The sequence below is a fragment of the Cryptomeria japonica genome, chromosome 4 (assembly GCF_030272615.1).
Source record: "Cryptomeria japonica chromosome 4, Sugi_1.0, whole genome shotgun sequence".
Taxonomy (NCBI): domain Eukaryota; kingdom Viridiplantae; phylum Streptophyta; class Pinopsida; order Cupressales; family Cupressaceae; genus Cryptomeria; species Cryptomeria japonica.
Genome location: NC_081408.1, coordinates 696,274,465 through 696,299,239, shown reverse-complemented (window position 1 = coordinate 696,299,239; position 24,775 = coordinate 696,274,465).

Sequence of the window (24,775 nt, the reverse complement as noted above, 5' to 3'; positions counted from 1 at the left end):
ACAAAGGACATCAAACAAATGATTGCATGAGACTTAAAAACATTGTTCAAGACATGATTGATAGAGGTGATTCAACGGTCGATAGTCTCAAAACAAATGGTGATCATGACACATATAAAAATCATCTTCCAAATTACAACAAAGATGGATCTTCATCATCAAACAATACATGAAGAGCTTGCATCTATCACATATACAATAACACCATCAACCATATATCGATAGATGACAATAATATAAATGTCATTAAAATCAAAGACAAAGGTGAACATGAATCAATAAATGTAACCACCAGAGCTCAAAAATATGTCTTGAAAGAGAATACATCAACAACAACCACTATCCCCAAGACTCAATATGATTTGGTAAGTCAACTGCACAAAAATCATGCTCAAATATCCATACCTGAGTTATTAAAACTTTCACCAAAACATAAAGACATCCTGGAACAAGCACTATTGGAAATAAATGTACCTCAAGATTTGGATATTGACAAATTTCAAGCCATGGTGGCTCACATGACAGGGCCTCATAATCTCATGTTTTTTTGAGAATGATAATGTCTCATTGAGCCATTCACATAATACTCCCCTTCACATTGAAGTCTTGGTCTACAAACATTGGGTTAAAAGAGTAGTAATAGATGGAGGAGCTGGGCTCAATATCTATACCTTAAAACTTCTCTGTGCATTAGGCTTCTCTGAGCAGTCTATTGATCCACATAAAAAGATCACCATCAAAGCATATGATTATGAAGAAAGATCATCCAAGGGAACAATTATATTACCTATTCAGGTAGGACCGATACAAAGGGACACTATGTGCCAAGTTTTAGACATAGACCTCACATATAATATTTTATTGGGTCATCCTTGGATACATGAAATGCAAGCGGTATCCTCAAATTACCACCATTGTGTCAAATTCCCATATAATGGGCAGGATATTTCTATATCAATAGATAATAACCCCTTTCAACATTGCAATGCTATGTGGGCAGCCCAAGACAACTTAGGTCTGCGTAATAGGGAAAAACAAACTTCCTCAGCATTATAACATCATCAAGAAAAGCTCCAATATTTATCCATGGATTTCAAACAAAAGATGAAAATCAAAGAGCGAGGCATGGGAGAATACTCTTTTGAACCCATGTGTCTAACCAACTTACCAGCATCACCAAAAACTCATGGACAACCTTCTGCATCAACACATCACACAACATAGCCCATCACCAAGTTTGATGGCAAATTTATCCAATTGGGCACACTAGCACATGAATCAGAAGAGAAGGACATCCTTAGTTGGCTATACAAGGATGAGGAAGAAGTGAGAGCTACTACTATTGAAGTAGCTATACCAACATAGCAGTATATAAAATGATACCTGATCATGCAACGTATGGGGTACAATGGCAAAGGACCTATAGGCAAGCATCAAGAAGGCATCACAGAACCATTGGATCCTCCTTCACAATTTCCTAGAGACAAAACAGGATTGGGCTATGGACACACTCTACCCCCAAAGCAGAAACCAAATAAATATCAAAAACCTAAGTAGAAAGAAAAGAAGAAATACAAGGAGGACTCATGGTAGGAGGAACTGCAAAAATCAACATAAACAATAAGGAAAGAGTGAGAACACAAGGAAAAAGAGAAACAACAAGAAGAGTTGGAAATTCAAAGAGAAGAAGCATCTTATATAGAGGTAAAATGCGTTTAGGAACCTATTCCAAACAAGGTAGAATCACCCCTTGAAGACATCACTAATCCCCGATGAGAAACAATATATGAAAAAATTCAAAGAGTACAAGAAGGATCCGATACAAAATCAAAGAAAACTATTAGACAAGTATCAATCATCAGGGATCTCTTTTCACCTTACAACATACCTGTCACCAGCACTGAAAAACTCTGGGACAATACTTCTGAGACTGATTCTAGCGACTATGAATGGGGCAGTTGTTCAAATGTTACTGAAGATATTCCTGAGAGTACTATTTATACATCCCTTTCTCAAGAAGGACAAGGCATAGAGTCTAGACTACTTGAATTTGATCCACAACATATCTATGAAGCCAAAGAAAATGAGCAGCGACATTACAAGCAAGTCTACATGGAAGATGATACCATTGAAGACCTCAATAATATCATTAACTTATCCAATATCCCAGCCAACCTAAATGATACCTCTATCATGACACTTACTGTAGCCGAACTCGACCCACCTAATGACTCTATACCACTCGTATTTCCCGATCTCATAGATTGGGATGAACCTGAAAAACCATGGCATACCTATTTTCCCAGATGATGATTCCATTATCTATTACCTATGTATGGTCAACCCTGAAATAGACTCTACTAGAAAACAAAGTAATGACTTCTACATTCAGGAGAATGCCAAGTCTCTCAGTCACAAAAATGAAAGAAATAAAGGATCTATTGCTGAAAACTAGTCAATGACAGCACTAGATCACAAAAAAGTAAAAATAAAGGATGCGTCTGAGGGTGAAAAACTTTCTAAGGCACCTAAGAATGGGAGAATTGACACTCTTCCTGAACACTATCAAGAGTGATTACCCATATTGATTGAGCCCACTCAATCAGTCAACATTGGTACAAAAAAAACAACCAAAAACATACATCTAGCAGAATCTCTGACAGATGAAGAAAAACAAGAGTTTGTCAAATTCTTCAAAGAAAAGCAAATCAATTTTGCTTGGTCCTATGCAAATATGCCCAGGATTGATCCACACTTAATGATGCATCACTTATCTATTGCTCCAGGAGCTAACCCAATCAAGCAAAAATTAAGAAAGATGAATCTCCATGTAGCACTAATGGTCAAAGTTGAACTAAAGAAACTATTAGACATCGGATTTATTCAACCTATAGATTATGCTGAATGGATTTCAAACATTGTGCCAGTTTCAAAACTAGATGGAAGCATCGAGATATGCATAGATTTTAGGGATGTTAACAAATCTGGTCCAATTGATGACTTTCCTTTGCCTAGGATCGACATAATTGTAGACCTCACAACAGGCCATTCAATGCTATCATTAATGGATGGTTTTTCTGGCTATAATCAATTCAAGATAGCTCTAGAGGATCAAGATAAAACAATGTTCATGTTTTCTTGAGGAACGTATTGTTGGAATGTCATTCCTTTTGGCTTAAACAATGTTGGGGCAACTTATCAACAAGCGATGAGGACAATCTTTCATGATAAGCATACCTTCATGGAAGACTATGTAGATGATTTACTGGCTAAGTCATTTGCCCAGGTAGAACATCTGGGCATATTAGAGAAAATATTTGAAAAATTGGAGAAATTCCAAGTCAGGCTCAACCCTAAGAAATGTGTCTTTGGGGTAGCATCAGGAAAATTATTAGGCTACATCATGTCAGCAAAAGGCATTGAAGTAGATCCAACAAAGGTACAAGCCATCATGAAGATGCCACCTCCCAAGAACATTAGCCAACTCAGATCTCTACAAGGATGGCTCTAGTCAATCAGACAATTCATCACCCAACTAGCAGATAAAAGTCTACCATTCAATCATTTGCTACATAAGAATGTACCATTCAAATGGGAAGCCAAATGTGCAGAATCGTTCTATCAAATCAAGCAATATCTAATGAACCCACTAGTTCTGGTACCACTAATAGTAGGAAAGCCTCTTATTCTTTACATATCAACAATGAAAATTGTAGTCACATAAATCTGTCCACTTAATTAAATGAATACGTAGTATTTATTTGATTATTTAACCATCAATTAATAATTAATTAAATTAATATTTAATTAATTCATCTTAACCCTATTCTCCTATTAATTAAATAAATTATTCAATTTATTTGATTTAATTCACTTAACCAAATTCAGACCATTAATTAAATAAATAAATCATATTTGTTTAATTAAATCTTCTCTCACATTTAAATAAATTAATATTTATTTAAATCCCCCAAAATCCCACCTCTCACATTTAAATAAATAAATCATTTATTTAAATCACCTTTATCCTCCACCCACTTGTATTTTCCTACAAATGCAAGTTGCACAATTATTTTAAATAAATAATTTATTTAAATCACCTTTATCCTCTACCCACTTGCATTTTCCTACAAAAGCAAGTTGCACAATTATTTTAAATAAATAATTTATTTAAAACACCTTTATCCTCCACCCACTTGTATTTTCCTACAAAAGCAAGTTGCACAACTATTTTAAATAAATTATTTATTTAAAATCCTATTTATCCTCACCCACTTGAAACCTTTAATGGTTTCCCTTAAAGTATTCAAACTTGATGGCTTTAAAGTCTTCAAACTTGATGGCTTCCTTCTATAGTCTTCTTAAGACTTTAATGGTTTTCCTTAAAGTCTTCAAGCCTTTAATGGTTCCCCTCAAAGTCTTCAAGCATTTTAATGCTTTATCTTCCTTTTTCTCATTTAAATAAATTAATATTTATTTGAATATTTATCCAAATACAACTTGCACACATTTATTGAAATAAATGAATTTTTATTTTAATAAAATCCTATTTTCCCTCACCCACCAAATCCACTTGCAAAATCTAAACCCCTTCTAGATTCTTCTAAACCCTTCCTAATTAGCCTAATCCATCCCCTAAATATTGTCACATTCCTAAGCAAATTGGAGTCACTTCTCAAAGACTCCAAAGTCTTTGAAAAGCAATTAATGCTTTGTGTGTTCAACAAATTAACCCTCAAAGTCTTGGATAACCTTTGAAAGCTTTCAACCTTCAACCACTTAATCCCCAAAGTCTCCAATAACCATTAATGGTTAATTCAACCCTCCCACATGGTTAAAACATTTGTTTTGACTCAACCTCTACCCAACCCAAAGGTCTCATCAAGCCTTTAATGCTTTGACCATGATTATCTCTTAAACATTTGCACAAAGGTTTATCCTTGGATTAACTCCTAATCCAGTGGGTAATCCTAATTTAGGCTTGACCCTTACCTTCTAGATAACCATGAGGTCTTCTCAGGCCTTTAATGCCTCCAACCTCTTCTCTCAACCCAATCCTATGTTGACACTTGTCACCATTTTATTGGTGCCAATTGTGCACATGGATCCCCAACTTTCAAACTTGGCCCTTGATTAAACCATTCAATCTTAACCCTTCATTTCCCCATTTCTTCTATAAATAGAACCCTTCTCCTCAAGCAAAAAGAGAAGCATTTTTAGAGTATTGTTGTTATACTGGCATTAGCATAGAGCTTTTTCATAGCATCACTATCTACTCTTGCATAATATTTGCTTATCATATTCAACCATCTTGAATCTCCATATGGCATCCATGGCTAGTGCTAAAAGCTGAGAGCTACACTCATTTGGGACTTGGAGAGGAGAGGAACAAGGGAGGAGCAACTATGAGCATCTTGATTAGCTATTTCATTCTATGTTTATATGCTTTCTATTTCATGCTTAATATCTCTCTTGATATGCCTGTTTAGGATAATCTTTTGTTGCTAACACTAATGTTTGTTTCTTGTGCTCTTGTGTGTGTTTCCATCAAACAGATTTTCTAATCCTTTTTGCAGAGCATCAAAAATATCATTGGGGGAACTATTAGCACAAGAAGATCAAGAAGGCAAGGAATGCGCTATCTATTACATCAGCAGAACTTTAAATGGCTATGAGCTCAATTACACATTCATTGAGAAGGCCTATTTAGCTGTAGTCTTCGCTTCTCAAAAGTTCTGACATTACATGCTGGCTTACATAATCAAACTAGTAGAAAAAATTGATCCTCTCAAGTATTTACTTGGCAAAGCAGCTCTCACAGGCAGACTAGCTACATGGGTCATGATTCTCAGTGAATTTGATATCCACTACATAGAGCGTCGAGCTATCAAGGGACAAGTAATTGTAGATCAATTAGCTGAAGCACCACTACCAGATAAGGAACCAATGGAGGTCAAATTTCTAGACAAGGATGTCCTTACTATTACCACCAAGCAATGGACCCTGTACTTTGATGGTTCCTACACTCAACATGGCTCAGGTGCCAACATCTTGTTCATCACTCCTGAAGGACACACCCTACCAAGATCATACAAACTCATGTTTCCATGCAAAAATAATATTGTTGAGTATGAGGCACTGGTAACAAGAATCAAAATGGTCGTGGAATGGAGAATCACAGAACTGAAAGTCTATGGAGATTCCCAACTAGTCATAAATCGAATCAATAATGACTATCAGACAAAAAATGACAAGCTACTACCATACAAAAAAAAGGTGGATGACTCCAAACAATATTTTATACACATCACCTTTGAAAAAATACCCAGGCTGGACAACAGAGCAGCCAATGCAATGGCTACTATCTCTTCACTGCTACAAATTCTAGAGCAATAGAGTCATTATGAGTTTCTAGTAGAGCAATTGTTTTCCCTAGCCTATGACAATTTTGTATCCCATGTTATATATGCCTTAACGAGTTTAGACTCTCCTTTATACAAAAAAATATATGAGTATCTTAAAACCAATGCCCTACCCATTGACCTATCTCGAAATTAAAAAACATAACTTTATCCGGCCAGCCGCACGTTATACCCTAACTACTGATACTCTTTACCGTCGAGGTCTAAATGGTACTCTTCTTCATTGCCTTGATCGTAATGAATTTGACTCTGCTTTACAGGAGCTTCATAAGGGTATCTATGGAACACATTCAAGTGGTCCTACTCTTTCTAGAAAACTTCTAAGAATGGGATATTACTGGTCGACGATGGAAAAAGACTCTTATCAATTTGCAAATAAATGGCCTAAGTGCCAAATCCATGGCAATCTTATTCATGCACCATCACAGGAATTACATCCATTTACAACATCTTGGCTTTTCTGTCAATGGGGACTTGACTTAGTAGGCAAAATACACCCTTCATCTTCAAATGGACACAAGTTCATTATCACTGCAACATAATATTTTACAAAATGGATTGAAGCAGTCCCAATGATGATAGTAACTGGAAAACAAATTGCCTCTTTTATTCTTAATTACCTGATCTGCAGATATGACATTCCTAGTTCTATCATCATAGATAACGGATGTCCCTTCAAAAATAGGATGTGCGAGAACTATGTGAATGATTCAAAATCCAACATCATTTCTCTACACCTTACTACCCACAGGGGAATGGTCAACTTGAGGCATCAAATAAAACAATACTGAAACTCCTAAATAAAACAGTAAATGATGCAGGAAAGGATTGGCATGTGCAACTCAATCCGAAACTTTGGGCATAAAGAAATAGCATCAAGACACCTACAAGAGATACACCATATTCATTGGTGTATGGATCAGAAGAAATTTTACCTCTTGAGGTAGAAATTCCATCACTCAAAGTATCTTTGAAAGGTCTCATTCTAGATGAAGAGTATCGAGTAAATAGATTGCAAGAACTATAACTTCTAGATGAAAAATGACAACATGCCTATAATCACCTCAAAGCATACCAACAACGCATGTGCCGAAGCTACAACCACAGATTCATCCCTAGGAATTTTAAATTCGGTGATCTCGTACTCAAAGAAAATCCTAGAAATCAACAAGACCGAGAAAAGAAGGGGAAGTTTGAACCCAACTGATTGGGTCCCTATGTCATTATCTCAACCTATGGATCAGGCGCCTATCACCTAACAACTTCAGAAGGAGATGTGCTCAATGAACCAACCAATAGAATCCATCTGAAGAAATACTATACTTGAGTGGTCTAATGCATGACAAAAGTGAAAAATACAAAAAAATACAAAAAAATAAAAAACAACAAAAAAGGGTGCAATAAAAACAAATGGTGAAAATGTGGCAACAAGCGCTACTTGTAAGAGAAAAACTACTCTATCTATCTTTTCTCATCTCTTTTTTTGTATTTGAAGTCAAAACCCACTTGCCATCGCCCAACACTTTATGAGAACAACATTATCTAGGACATACTTAGTGTAGTCACTGTCCTTGCTCATCTAATTATCAGTTCGTCATATCCCACCATGGCTTGGTAATCACTGTACATATCCATATCAATCAGTATCTATAACTAGGGGCAGCATTCCTCTGACTTTGAGCATTTCAGAAAACAAGCAAACAAGAATCACAACATGCCAAGAGAATCCTGTCAAGCAAAACTCCAGCAGCCAAGAAAACAAAACACTGATCCAATTAACAACTTCAAAACACATGATGGATGATTTTCTGAAGTATAATTTGTTTACATCTTGCATGAAGTTTTGACTATTTTTGCACTTGAACTCTTTTTGGAATTATTGGATCCCCTAAATTTTCTCAATGATGCATCGAGTTAGAGAAAGTGGTTGGAGACTCCAATATTTTTTTAGTTTCCTGTCTGTGAGGTGATCACTTGTAATGTGAAAATGCTTGTCTTGAGAAGTAATTCGTAGCATATCACTGAAGACATGATTCCACTTTACACATACAAAGGGTCTACTCTTGTCTGTTTATACGCAAGAAACACTCAGGTCATCTTGGTTCAATTATACCTCGACGCTTGTGCCATCTTGCAATATCAAACTCCATGTAAATTTTTCTTAGGTCATTATGGTTCAATTATACCATTATGCTTGTATAAATTTTCAACATATCAACAACTCAATGATGATCAACACAAAGAAAGCAGATTTATATTAGATTAAAGAGTAGATTTATATTTTTTTTACTAACTTGTTTTTGAAGTTGGTTTTAAAAATGAATTCACTTTTTATTTTGGTTTAAAATTAACTTCACATTTCAAATTTGGGCTTTTGAAAAAGAATCACACATTTGTTTGGGGCTCTTAAAAAGAATTTCATTGTTCAAAGGTAAAAAGAACCACAAACTTATACAAAAACAACTTTTTTTTTTTTTTTTTTTGCAAGTTAGGAAACAAACTTCGTTTTGGTGCTTAAAATCAACAAGGCAAATTTTATTTCTTGCATCAAGATAAAACTCACAATCCACACTTCCATTTTTGGTGCAAATAAAATTCACAATCAACTTGTCTCATTTTTAAAGCAATCTTACTTCATGCAAACGTGTTTTTCATTAAGTTGACCAGGATTTTCAAATTCTAGTTTACTCAAACAATTGCCTTTGAAAATTAAAATGAACACCATGGCTGTTGGAGCAACATCTCCAAATAGTTAAATCACATTGCAAATGCTGGACTAAAAAGAACAAGTGTTTTACGTGTTTGGCACGCTTGTGCACAAAAAGTCAGTCGAGTGGTCCTACTTCTAACACACACTATCCTCTCCCTTGGCTCTCGTGGTCCTAGGTGCAAGAGAAAAGTGTTAGTAACGCTCAAATTTTATCTTTTTAAGAGAGGCCTGCCAAGGGATCGATACTCTTGGGAACGACCTCGAGCGGTAAATCCTTCGAGCCGCTATAGAAATCAGGTGAGAGCGAAAGCTGTAGCCTTGGGTATAGCTGTTCCTACAGTGTAACTGGCCGAAAGGACAAATGGGCCCCACCACCAGTTACAAGGCTCTTAAGTGAGTCACTACAGAATGAACTTATGTCCAAAAACATCGAACATGACTAAACACCTTTAAGTAGTAGCCCACCTGTTCTATTGATTGAGGATATTTGAGATATAATTTAGTGCAAGAGCATAGATGGTTTTGCTCCCAAGATACTCACCATACATATTTCCTTGAGTAGAAACATAGCTTTTTGAAAGGTCACTTGTGGCTTGATAAAAGTGGTGACTCCCCCATCATAGGGATCATCTATTTGTTATGCTCGTGCAAGACTTAGTATATCACATCCTTACCTGCCACGGCGGGATTCATAAGGTATGTAGTACCAAAGTCGAAGAAATATCAAGATGTGGGCTAAATTTATCACAACTGGCCATTTGACCTTAGGGATAAAGAGTGTTTGAAGTGTGTTCATTTTACAGACCTAGTGCAAATTGAGCCGACTTCAGGCTTTGGAAATACACCTTAAAATGAATCTAAAGGAAGGGTCAGAAACAAGTCCAAGAATTGGGTTGATCTAGACCCATACTCATTTGTGCCTTTTTTAAGGCTACAATCTTGTGTTTGTGTGCTTGCTTTGTTTTCTTGTCAAAGAAAAATCAGAAAATCAATCCCCAAAACAAAGTATTCATCCAACATCTGTCAACACAACCAAAAATACCAAAAACAAAGTGCAAACAAACAAAGAGTCAAAAATTTATGACCATTCTTCACATCTTGCGAAAGAAGAAGTGTCATCAGAGTATCACCTTGAAAAGGAGACCACTAAGCTCAAAGGCTTTGATCAAAAGGAGGAAATTCTTCTATATCAATAGACAAATTTTTGTCTCACATAGAGTCTTTCTACATCGCATGCGTCTATACCTTCAAGGTAAAACAAACGAGTTTGATTCAGAATCATTGAACTGCAGAGCTTTTATGCAATATAGAGCTCTGAGTTATCACAAAAATCAAGGAGGAAAGATTAATCCCAACTTCTTCCCAAACATCTGTATCACCTACAACATAGCTCAAGAAGTGCCACCAACACCTGAAAGGGAAGAAGAAGAGTTTGTTCCATTTGTGACACAAAGTTTTTATTGAAGTTGAAAACAAAACATCCATCATCTCATTCATACATCATTTTTCCATCATCAATTCATCCCAAAACTCTCAAAACATTAAGAGGTTCTTGTCCCAAGTTCTCTTTTAGATATTGCTTGAAATCAAACACATCACATCACTTTTAGATTGTTTCTACATCTAGGATAAGCTCATCCTAAGAGACACATCTACGCAGGTTAAAACTAGTTCATGAGTGAATCCTCTCATTGCTAGGTAGTCAAAATCTGTAACACATCTCAGATTTCTCTACACCTTATCACATCCAAACTCCTCAAAACAAACAAGCAATTCAAAGAAGGAATTTCGGTTACATCTACCTTAAAGTGCTAGAGATCCCATACAATACAAATCACCAATCATCAATCTTTCATCAATAACTCATCATCATCTTCAATCAACTTCAAAACAAACTTGCAAACAAAATGGCTCAAACCCGATCACGATCAAGGCAGCGAGAAATAGAAATTGAGGAAGAAGAGGACAACCTCAATGAATTTCAAGAAGCACTTGGAGGAACTGGGAATGATGAAAACCCAGGTACACCCACTCCTTCAACAATCGAAAGGGTTCAGCATAACCCTCATTTTAACAGATTATTTGATGAAATACTAAGGAGCAACGCAGATGCTCACTTTTTAAGACTCGCTCAAGAAGGAGCCAAACTCCCCTCAGACTTTGATATTGCCCAATTAAGACAAGCATCAGAAAGACAGAGTCGCCATGAGGAGGAAAGGCGTAGAGATCCCATCAGATATAACATCCCTCGAGGTAACCCACCACCTCCTCCTCCTAATGAAATAGAGATGTTGCGGCAACAAGTTGAGAATCTCGCCCAACAACTTCATAGTGGTGTTAGGACCAATCAATTCTCACTTAACGACATCTGTCCCTATCCATTTGATAGGAATCTTTATATGCCACCCTTTCCACGCGGGTTCGAAACACCAAAATTCAAAAAATATAGAGGAAAGGGAGATCCCCGTGATCATGTCCGAGAATTTCATTCCGCTTGTCTTGAAGTAGCTTATGAGGACACATACCTAATGCGCCTTTTTCCCCAAAGCTTGGGAGGAACAACCACATCATGGTTTTCCCGACTTCCAGGTGGCATTAGAACATTTGAGGAACTCATCCAGAAGTTCCTATCTCATTACTCTTATAACATTGAACGCGACATCACCATGGCTGATCTGTGCAATACCAAACAAAAACCAGGTGAACTATTCTCAGTATTCCTGCAACGATGGCGCCAAATGTCTAGCAGACGTTCTCTTCAGTTACCTGAACGAGAACTAGTGGAAATTTTCATTTCCAACTTAAACGAAGAAATGGAATTTCACCTGGATGTCAAAGACACAGACTCTTTTAACGATATGATCACCAAGGGTTTAAAATGTGAAAGGGCACTCATCAAGAAAGGACTCATCAAAATCTTTAATGAACCAAAAGATGGTCCTCGCCCGCGCTTCAATAGCGATAAACCAAACTTCTGGAACAAGAATAAAAATATCGTCAACGATGGGGTTGTGGATGCTCGAACTGTCCAAAATGCACAACCTGTGGTTCGGTTTGCAGGACAAAATCCTCCACCTCAAAATAACACAAATGTTCCTCTTAATCAAGGTCGCATCACATCTCATGATGAACCAAGACCTCGTCCACAAAAACAAAAACGCACATACACTCCCTTAGGGGAACCCATTGAAACAGTGATGCGACAACTCATTTCTCAGAATTTGATCACTTTACCTAAGTTATCAAATTATGAGCCTCAAGTCAAACCAGCATGGTGGAGAGATACTGAACATTGTGAGTTCCATCAAGGAAGAGGACATAAGACAAGTAATTGTCATCGATTGAAAGATCTCATTCAGGATCTTATTGACCGAGGAGAAATTGAAATTGAAGGACATGACCCAAAAACAACCAATAATGATCATCAGATGTTCAAGAATCCCCTTCCATCACAAGATCAAAGGGGTCCTTCCACTTCCAGACGAGGTCCTGATACCACTGATTATACGCAGGCTGCATATAACTATACTGTAAATCACCTGTATGGTGCCAGTGAACAAATTGCAACTATCACCTTCAAAAATCCCACCTCAAATTGCAATGTTGTTACGCGTCGCGACAAAGTTACCATCAAAGAAGATCCACAAGGCACCACCTCCATCCCAAAGCAGTACAATCTTGTGGAACAATTAGACAAAACCCCTGCGCTTATATCCATCTTGGAGCTTTTGCGTCTGTCACCCTCTCATAAAACTATCTTGGATCAAGCACTCCAAGAGGCGTCAGTCCCTACAAACCTGAACACGGACCAATTTCAAGCCATGGTTGGAAGTCTAAAGTCATCACCTTGTCTCACTTTTTCCGAAAGTGATAACTCTTCCTTCCAGCAACCTCATAACGCCTCACTCCACATTGAAGGCTTTGTCAACCAACACAGGATCAAGCGAGTCTTGATTGATAATGGAGCAGGCCTAAACATTTGCACACTACAGTTGGTCACAGCATTGGGCTATGCAGTAGAATCAGTGGATCCTCGTAAGAAGATCACCATCAAAGCCTATGATGATGCAGAGCGTTCATCCAAAGGAGCTGTGGTACTACCAATCCGAGTAGGCCCCGTGGTAAAGCACATCATTTGTCAGGTTCTGGACCTTCCTCTGCCATATAATCTATTATTAGGGAGACCTTGGATACATGCCATGCAAGCTGTTCCATCTACCTACCATCAATGTATCAAGTTCCCACATAATGGTGCAGAGATCACAATCCTGGGCGATGCAAATCCCTTTGCATTTTGCCATAATATCAGCCATCAACCAGAAATTACTGTTCCTAATAATAGGGAAGCCATTTCCTCCACATCATATGTAAATCCCGCCTCTCTTGCTAGTTCAAACACCCCTATACCCAAGCAAGAAAAGCTTAAGATGAAAATCGCAGAGGAAGGTCCTGGAGAATACAACTTGAGTCAGCTCTTTTGTGTGGGACAAATGCCCACTTCTCCTAGAACACATGGTAAACCACAGCAGTTGCTCCAGCAACCACTAATCACGCCTCCATGTGCCTTAACGCCTTTCATTCTTGGAAAGAGTCAAGAGGAAGAGACACAAGATGAGGACCTGGCGGACTGGATCTATAAAGATCCCATCACCACTGACAAACCGCAAGTTACACTTCCTACGGAACAATATGGCAAAGGCCTCCTCATTATGCAAAGAATGGGATATGATGGTCAGAGTGCTTTGGGATACTGCAAACAAGGACGACACGAACCTCTACTACCAGAATTCAAGCCCAAAGGTAATACAGGCCTTGGCTTTGAAAAAGAAGTCCTTCCTAAACTCAGATTCAAAGGAAAACCCAGCAAACCATTTTGCCCACCTACTGCAAAGAGGACACCTTTCATAATCAAAGCACCATCAAACATTATCCCCATTGCCCCATCAAGGCTCACAACTCCACCATCACCAATGTCACTCATCCCATCAAACGAACCAGTAATCCTATCAGCAACACCATTTGTAGCAGCAACTATATTGGAACCCACAGCAGCATCTATGGCACCAGTAGTTCCAGCAGAAGCCACTGAGTCACCATTACCGATACTTCCAGTGACAAATCCATTAAACCCCATCACAATTCCTGCAGCATCGATCACTACAAGGATACATAAACCAATCACACCTGCCGTGTTTAACTCCAAAGACATCCCAGTATGGTATAGCAATCGGATGCTGGAGAGTGATTCAGAGACCGACTCACATGAGTGGGAATTCGATTCAGTGCAACTTAACACTTCAGATGAGGAAGACACATCACCACCTCCACCCCGCAAAGACATCCCTGTTTATGGAGAAGCACAGATAAAGACCACTTGGGTACCTGAGCTGGAAACATCTTCCACAGACCCTACGTCTCATCCTACGCCTGATTCTGACAGGGAGAGTACCATCAACGACCTTCACCACACTGTCTTAACCCTCACTGATACATCTCCCGCACTTAACTTAATCGATGAAGTAATGCCCATTATCCACCCTGAACTCATCGAATGGAACCAACCAAATCCCCCATGTCTTGACCTCTTCCAAAACGATGAGGCTATCATTGACTTTTTGGAATTAAGGGATAATCTACCAAGCGGGGATCACAAAGCTGGATTCGCCATTGAACTTAATAGCGCAGCATACTTCGGGGCGGATGCCAAACCCTTCAGCTGCAAAAATATAACATTAAAACATGGATCTTCCAGTGAAAACCACACTGTGGCACTGTTTGATCCAACAAAAGTAAAAAGAAAGAGCGTATCCAACGGTGAAAACCTCTCTGAGGCGCCTGAGGATGAAGGGTTTGACATTCTCCCTGCTAATACACAACAGGAACGATCAACGATCCTCATTGAGGAGACCAAAGAATACAATGTGGGGACTCCTGAAAACCCTCATATCATACATCTGGCATCTCTTCTCACTCCAGAGGAACAACCTCAATTGATAGAGTTCTTCCAACAGCGTCAGATCAACTTTGCATGGTCATATGCAGACATGCCTGGGCTTGATCCTGATTTAGTCATGCATCATCTCACAGTAGCAAAAGGAGCCAAACCTGTCAAGCAGAAGCTTCGTAAGATGCATCCTCAGATTGCCGTGCTAGTCAAAACAGAACTCAAGAAACTCCTGGATGTTGGTTTCATTAGACCAATTGATTATGCAGAATGGATCTCCAACATTGTACCAGTTGGCAAACCAAAAGGGGGCATCTGCATTTGTACAGACTTCAGAGATCTAAATAAAGCATGTCCTAAGGATGACTTCCCTCTACCAAATATCGACATCATAGTGGATCTGACAGCAGGACATGCCATGCTTTCACTCATGGATGGCTTTTCAGGATACAATCAAATAAAGATCGCACCAGAGGACCAACATAAGACAGCCTTCACATGTCCATGGGGGACATACTGCTGGAATGTAATGCCTTTCGGCCTAAAGAATGCAGGAGCGACCTATCAAAGAGCAATGACCACCATCTTCCATGACATGATGCATACTATGATGGAAGATTATGTGGATGATTTACTAGCAAAATCACTTACTAGAGAACGACATCTTCACATCTTAGATAAAATATTTGATAGACTCGAACAATACCATGTTCGACTCAACCCAAAGAAATGTGTCTTCGGAGTGACCTCCGGGAAACTTCTAGGATACATTGTCTCAAGCAAAGGTATTGAGGTCGATCCAGCAAAGGTTAAAGCAATCATGGACATGCCACCTCCAAAGAATATCAGTCAGATAAGAACACTACAAGGACGGCTTCAATCCATCCGCAGATTCATTGCACAATTGGCTGATAAGTGTCACCCATTCACACACCTACTACACAAGAACATCCGCTTTCAGTGGGATGCCCGATGCCAGCAAGCATTTCAGACACTTAAAGACTATCTCATGAATCCACCATTGCTGATGCCACCAGATCCAAGTAGACCATTGTTACTCTATATCTCGGCAACAAGTACATCATTGGGTGTACTACTGGCACAACATAATGCAGAAGGCAAAGAATGTGCTATATACTACATCTCTCGCACACTGGTTGGCTATGAACTCAATTACACACCTATTGAGCAAGCTTGCCTAGCAGTAATCTTAGCAGCCACTAAATTGCGGCACTATCTGTTAACACACAAGGTACAACTCATCGCAAAAATTGATCCACTCAAGTATTTACTCAGCAAAGCAGCATTGACAGGTCGTTTGGCCAAATGGGTAATGATTCTAAGTGAATTCGACATTGAGTATGTGGACCGTAAGGCTATCAAAGGGCAAGTTATTGCAGATCAGTTGGCTGATGCACCTCTCATAGGCGATCATCCTCTCATTTCCAATTTTCCAGATGAAGAGATATTCATGATCACAGAAGCACAACCATGGAAATTATATTTTGATGGTTCATACACTAGGCACGGCTCGGGGGCAGGCATTCTGTTTATCACACCTCAAGGTGATAGCATCCCGAAGTCTTACAGGCTCACATTTCCATGCACAAACAACATAGCAGAGTATGAGGCTTTGATCACAGGACTTAGGCTAGCCATACAATGGAAACTAAAAGAACTACAAGTATATGGCGACTCACAACTGGTCATTCGACAAGCAACAGATGAGTATCAGACCAAAGATGATAAACTCATGCCATACAAGCAAATGGTGGACAATCTAAAGACATCATTTACTACTATCACTTTCGAGCAGATACCAAGAGATCAGAATCGAGCTGCTGACGCTATGGCTACCATCGCATCTCTACTAGATCTTCCACAGAATTCAACACGCTATGAGTTCTTGGTAGAACAGCTTTGGATTCCCGCTTATGATATCCCCGAATTCGAAATGATATGTCGCCTTGTCGGTTCTGAATCCCCATGGTATGGTGAGTTCTACACTTATCTCCGTGATCACACCCTTCCTCCCAACCAATCAAATAATCAACGTAAAACCTTCATTCGCCAAACTGCTCGATATACCATTATTGTCGAAACCCTATACCGACGCGGTCTTGATGGTACTCTCCTTCGATGTCTGGAACAAGATGAGATAACAAAGGCTTTGGAAGAGGTACATGAAGGAATTTGCGGGACTCACTCAAGTGGTCCATCTCTAGCCAAGAAGATCATGCGAGCTGGATACTATTGGCCCTCTATGGAAAAGGATTCCTACTACTTTGTCAGGAAGTGCAAGAAATGTCAAGTTCACGGTGACCTGATACATGCACCAGCACAAGAACTGCAACCAATCACAACACCATGGCCTTTTTGTCAATGGGGCCTTGACCTTGTGGGTAAAATCCATCCATCTTCATCCAATGGCCATAAATTCATTATTACCGCCACCGAATATTTTACCAAGTGGATCGAAGCTGTTCCACTTACCCAAGTCACCGACAAGCAGATCACCTCATTCATCCTCAATTACATCATCTGCCGGTATGGTGTGCCCATGTCCATTGTCATAGATAACGGTCTTCCTTTCAAAAATCAGGATGTTCGTGAGCTTTGTGAGAAATTTCATATCCAACACCGCTTTTCCACTCCCTATTACCCACAAGGCAATGGTCAGGCCGAAGCATCCAATAAAAACATATTGAGGATCCTAAAGAAGACAGTCAATGATGCCGGCTGTGATTGGCATGTTCAATTGAATCCAGCGCTATGGGCATATCGAACTAGCATTCGGACCCCTACAGGTGCAACTCCTTATTCATTGGTCTATGGTGCTGAAGCTATCTTACCTATTGAGGTCGAGATACCATCCTTACGAGTTTCCTTGCATAATCTCATCGATGATGAAGCCTACAGAGTATCCCGTCTTCAGGACTTAGAGTTACTTGATGAGAAGCGACAAGCTGCATACAATCACCTCAAAGCCTATCAGCAGCGCATGAGTAGAAGCTACAATCACCGAGTTAGATCTCGTACATTTGAGGTAGGTGATCTTGTTCTTCGAGAAAATCCTCGCAACCAACCAAACAGAGAACATCAAGGCAAGTTTGAATCAAACTGGTTGGGCCCATATGTTGTCACTGCTGTATTCGGGTCCGGGGCATATCAGTTGGCTACATCAGACGGAGAACCGCTCGCAGATCCAATCAATAGCATGCACCTCAAACGGTTTTATACCTAAGGTGTACAAGGCATCAGGCTCCCCTGCATATCAGAAAATACCAAAAACATTCAGAAAAATGTCCTAAAGAAAATACCAAAAACATTCAGAAAAATGTCCTAAAGAAAATACAAAAACATTCAAAAAAGTAAAGAAAAATCATGCATCCAAACGGTGAACAACCACTCCGGTGGCACCTTGGGTAAGAACGATGGTGAAAACCTGGCAAACAGGCGCCACTCGTAAAGGCTATGGCTCCATTATCTTTCAGACTTGTGGCGATCACATCTACTTCATACATACATCCATCCATCCATCAACCATGGCTTGTTATTCCTCTGCAATTATGATAGTACTCCATACATCTTGCATCCCGCTTTTTCATAGTCATGTCTAAAACTGGGGGCAATGCCTTTAACCTATTGATGGAAGTGGATTCTACATTGTCTTATGATTCATTAAGTTCTTCATTCAAACAATCATCAAAAATCCAAAAACATTCAAAAATGACTCTCAAAATACCAAAAACATTCAAAATTGTTTCACAAAATCCAAAAAACATCAAAAAACCCATCAAAAATCACACAAAAACATGGCAACACCTTGTACATATTTATCCGATCAGATACAAAATAAACATTGACAACTACTCACACAAATAACCACTTATCACTCGACCAACACAATCAACATCAACAATCCAAACTGTCTTAAACAAGGATGCATCCTTCCTTATCAAAACAAAGACAAGATGACATTTTCTTTGACAAGAAAATTATGTTAAGCTATCAAATACTTGGTTGATTTATGAGTACAATCATTTGTTTATCTGTATCGGGATCTTTCAGCATTGTTTTGTATCGTTTGCGCATTACTTCCGATGAAGTTCTGGGGCATGTACTAATGGTGTCTACGTGGGAAGTTCACTAAGCTACGTAATCTTATGCCAAATACAGTCATAGATCATTACGGCTTGCTGACTACAGCGTATACCTCGACCATATGAACATGAACCATTACCAAGGATCCATATTCTTTATTCTTTATGTATATATTGTTTGTTTACAGGTACAATGCTCATTCTTTGGTTCCTCCTCATCCAATTTGGATAAAGGTTTTATTTTCTTAGTACGGTATGCACTTGTCTCAGGATCTGATCTGCCTAAGATCAAGGAGGACGATCCAAGTCATGCATGAACGGAGATAATCCTTGTCTATTCCGCAAGCAATACTCAGGTCAACTTGATCCATTATATCAAGTTGCTTGTATTAACTTGCTATATAAAATCCATGTAAGAAAGACTCTGGTCATCTTGAATCTTTATGTCAAGTTGCTTGTATTTTCTTACAACATTTTAAAGCTCAATGATGAAAAATAAAGCACCATGGATCGTCATTCCATCTCATTTGTATATATTGCATTTCGTTGCATTCCACCCATCCATACATTCATAATAGCTGCATATCATGCATACATAGTCATAATAATGCATACTCTATTTTACTCATCTTCTTCCATAGGACTCGGTCCTAGTCCTCCATATCTTCTATCTAACATCGAATCCCCCCTCACCCTCCCCATCTCGATAATCACCATCACATACCCTACATCATGTCCCAATCAACCTAATCAAGCCACGTTCATCACCATCCATCTCTAACTAGGAGGGATTGTGTTTCCTATCCTAAGTCATCCAATAAGTCAAGAAAGTTACTCTATTTTGCACAGATACATCGACTCCCACACACCTAGACTATCAACAGATACTCTGATCAAGTATCTTCGGGTCTCAACAGGTAATCGATCATGGTAATCCTAGACTACATAAGGCATTTATCATAATGACCTAGTCTCAACGGGGCTGCCATGATTCCCCACAACCATCCATCACACGCACATACTATCAATTGATCAACCAATCAAACACAATCCAACGGACAATTACATCAATTGTCTACGTCTCAACGAGTATTTTGCTTCATATACCTTGACTTCATCGGACAATTACATCAATTGTCTAAGTCACCATCAGGTCACTTTGATTCGCTTACTCAGACTTTATCATGTTCAAGTGACCAACTGACATCAACTGTCACGCTTTGACTTGACCGGGGCAATTCAACCGATTGCACCAGATTGTCCAACCAATTTTGATCAATTGTATAGCATCAATCAAAACCCCACACTACATCTGCTATGTATCTCTTGCATGACCTCAGGGTACTCACTGGCTTGTTGTTTCTTCATATTCACTCCATTTTCTCCCATTCTTTCATCATTAGTTCTAATTTCTTCTATTCTACCTCCCCTCCACTTTGCATTCTTTTTCGAGAGATCGCCCGATTTTTCAAAACAAAATTTGGCCCATCTCTCGAGGGGGCATACCACCCATTAAATTTACATTTTATGGGGCATTTCTTCACACCTATTTTTCTTTCTTTGAAACGACGCGATAAACCGCACCGTCTCAAAGAGGGGCAAATGTAGTCACATAAATCTGTCCACTTAATTAAATGAATACGTAGTATTTATTTGATTATTTAACCATCAATTAATAATTAATTAAATTAATATTTAATTAATTCATCTTAACCCTATTCTCCTATTAATTAAATAAATTATTCAATTTATTTGATTTAATTCACTTAACCAAATTCAGACCATTAATTAAATAAATAAATCATATTTGTTTAATTAAATCTTCTCTCACATTTAAATAAATTAATATTTATTTAAATCCCCCAAAATCCCACCTCTCACATTTAAATAAATAAATCATTTATTTAAATCACCTTTATCCTCCACCCACTTGTATTTTCCTACAAATGCAAGTTGCACAATTATTTTAAATAAATAATTTATTTAAATCACCTTTATCCTCTACCCACTTGCATTTTCCTACAAAAGCAAGTTGCACAATTATTTTAAATAAATAATTTATTTAAAACACCTTTATCCTCCACCCACTTGTATTTTCCTACAAAAGCAAGTTGCACAACTATTTTAAATAAATTATTTATTTAAAATCCTATTTATCCTCACCCACTTGAAACCTTTAATGGTTTCCCTTAAAGTATTCAAACTTGATGGCTTTAAAGTCTTCAAACTTGATGGCTTCCTTCTATAGTCTTCTTAAGACTTTAATGGTTTTCCTTAAAGTCTTCAAGCCTTTAATGGTTCCCCTCAAAGTCTTCAAGCATTTTAATGCTTTATCTTCCTTTTTCTCATTTAAATAAATTAATATTTATTTGAATATTTATCCAAATACAACTTGCACACATTTATTGAAATAAATGAATTTTTATTTTAATAAAATCCTATTTTCCCTCACCCACCAAATCCACTTGCAAAATCTAAACCCCTTCTAGATTCTTTTAAACCCTTCCTAATTAGCCTAATCCATCCCCTAAATATTGTCACATTCCTAAGCAAATTGGAGTCACTTCTCAAAGACTCCAAAGTCTTTGAAAAGCAATTAATGCTTTGTGTGTTCAACAAATTAACCCTCAAAGTCTTGGATAACCTTTGAAAGCTTTCAACCTTCAACCACTTAATCCCCAAAGTCTCCAATAACCATTAATGGTTAATTCAACCCTCCCACATGGTTAAAACATTTGTTTTGACTCAACCTCTACCCAACCCAAAGGTCTCATCAAGCCTTTAATGCTTTGACCATGATTATCTCTTAAACATTTGCACAAAGGTTTATCCTTGGATTAACTCCTAATCCAGTGGGTAATCCTAATTTAGGCTTGACCCTTACCTTCTAGATAACCATGAGGTCTTCTCAGGCCTTTAATGCCTCCAACCTCTTCTCTCAACCCAATCCTATGTTGACACTTGTCACCATTTTATTGGTGCCAATTGTGCACATGGATCCCCAACTTTCAAACTTGGCCCTTGATTAAACCATTCAATCTTAACCCTTCATTTCCCCATTTCTTCTATAAATAGAACCCTTCTCCTCAAGCAAAAAGAGAAGCATTTTTAGAGTATTGTTGTTATACTGGCATTAGCATAGAGCTTTTTCATAGCATCACTATCTACTCTTGCATAATATTTGCTTATCATATTCAACCATCTTGAATCTCCATATGGCATCCATGGCTAGTGCTAAAAGCTGAGAGCTACACTCATTTGGGACTTGGAGAGGAGAGGAACAAGGGAGGAGCAACTATGAGCATCTTGATTAGCTATTTCATTCTATGTTTATATGCTTTCTATTTCATGCTTAATATCTCTCTTGATATGCCTGTTTAGGATAATCTTTTGTTGCTAACACTAATGTTTGTTTCTTGTGCTCTTGTGTGTGTTTCCATCAAACAGATTTTCTAATCCTTTTTGCAGAGCATCAAAAATATCATTGGGGGAACTATTAGCACAAGAAGATCAAGAAGGCAAGGAATGCGCTATCTATTACATCAGCAGAACTTTAAATGGCTATGAGCTCAATTACACATTCATTGAGAAGGCCTATTTAGCTGTAGTCTTCGCTTCTCAAAAGTTCTGACATTACATGCTGGCTTACATAATCAAACTAGTAGAAAAAATTGATCCTCTCAAGTATTTACTTGGCAAAGTAGCTCTCACAGGCAGACTAGCTACATGGGTCATGATTCTCAGTGAATTTGATATCCACTACATAGAGCGTCGAGCTATCAAGGGACAAGTAATTGTAGATCAATTAGCTGAAGCACCACTACCAGATAAGGAACCAATGGAGGTCAAATTTCTAGACAAGGATGTCCTTACTATTACCACCAAGCAATGGACCCTGTACTTTGATGGTTCCTACACTCAACATGGCTCAGGTGCCAACATCTTGTTCATCACTCCTGAAGGACACACCCTACCAAGATCATACAAACTCATGTTTCCATGCAAAAATAATATTGTTGAGTATGAGGCACTGGTAACAAGAATCAAAATGGTCGTGGAATGGAGAATCACAGAACTGAAAGTCTATGGAGATTCCCAACTAGTCATAAATCGAATCAATAATGACTATCAGACAAAAAATGACAAGCTACTACCATACAAAAAAAAGGTGGATGACTCCAAACAATATTTTATACACATCACCTTTGAAAAAATACCCAGGCTGGACAACAGAGCAGCCAATGCAATGGCTACTATCTCTTCACTGCTACAAATTCTAGAGCAATAGAGTCATTATGAGTTTCTAGTAGAGCAATTGTTTTCCCTAGCCTATGACAATTTTGTATCCCATGTTATATATGCCTTAACGAGTTTAGACTCTCCTTTATACAAAAAAATATATGAGTATCTTAAAACCAATGCCCTACCCATTGACCTATCTCGAAATTAAAAAACATAACTTTATCCGGCCAGCCGCACGTTATACCCTAACTACTGATACTCTTTACCGTCGAGGTCTAAATGGTACTCTTCTTCATTGCCTTGATCGTAATGAATTTGACTCTGCTTTACAGGAGCTTCATAAGGGTATCTATGGAACACATTCAAGTGGTCCTACTCTTTCTAGAAAACTTCTAAGAATGGGATATTACTGGTCGACGATGGAAAAAGACTCTTATCAATTTGCAAATAAATGGCCTAAGTGCCAAATCCATGGCAATCTTATTCATGCACCATCACAGGAATTACATCCATTTACAACATCTTGGCTTTTCTGTCAATGGGGACTTGACTTAGTAGGCAAAATACACCCTTCATCTTCAAATGGACACAAGTTCATTATCACTGCAACATAATATTTTACAAAATGGATTGAAGCAGTCCCAATGATGATAGTAACTGGAAAACAAATTGCCTCTTTTATTCTTAATTACCTGATCTGCAGATATGACATTCCTAGTTCTATCATCATAGATAACGGATGTCCCTTCAAAAATAGGATGTGCGAGAACTATGTGAATGATTCAAAATCCAACATCATTTCTCTACACCTTACTACCCACAGGGGAATGGTCAACTTGAGGCATCAAATAAAACAATACTGAAACTCCTAAATAAAACAGTAAATGATGCAGGAAAGGATTGGCATGTGCAACTCAATCCGAAACTTTGGGCATAAAGAAATAGCATCAAGACACCTACAAGAGATACACCATATTCATTGGTGTATGGATCAGAAGAAATTTTACCTCTTGAGGTAGAAATTCCATCACTCAAAGTATCTTTGAAAGGTCTCATTCTAGATGAAGAGTATCGAGTAAATAGATTGCAAGAACTATAACTTCTAGATGAAAAATGACAACATGCCTATAATCACCTCAAAGCATACCAACAACGCATGTGCCGAAGCTACAACCACAGATTCATCCCTAGGAATTTTAAATTTGGTGATCTCGTACTCAAAGAAAATCCTAGAAATCAACAAGACCGAGAAAAGAAGGGGAAGTTTGAACCCAACTGATTGGGTCCCTATGTCATTATCTCAACCTATGGATCAGGCGCCTATCACCTAACAACTTCAGAAGGAGATGTGCTC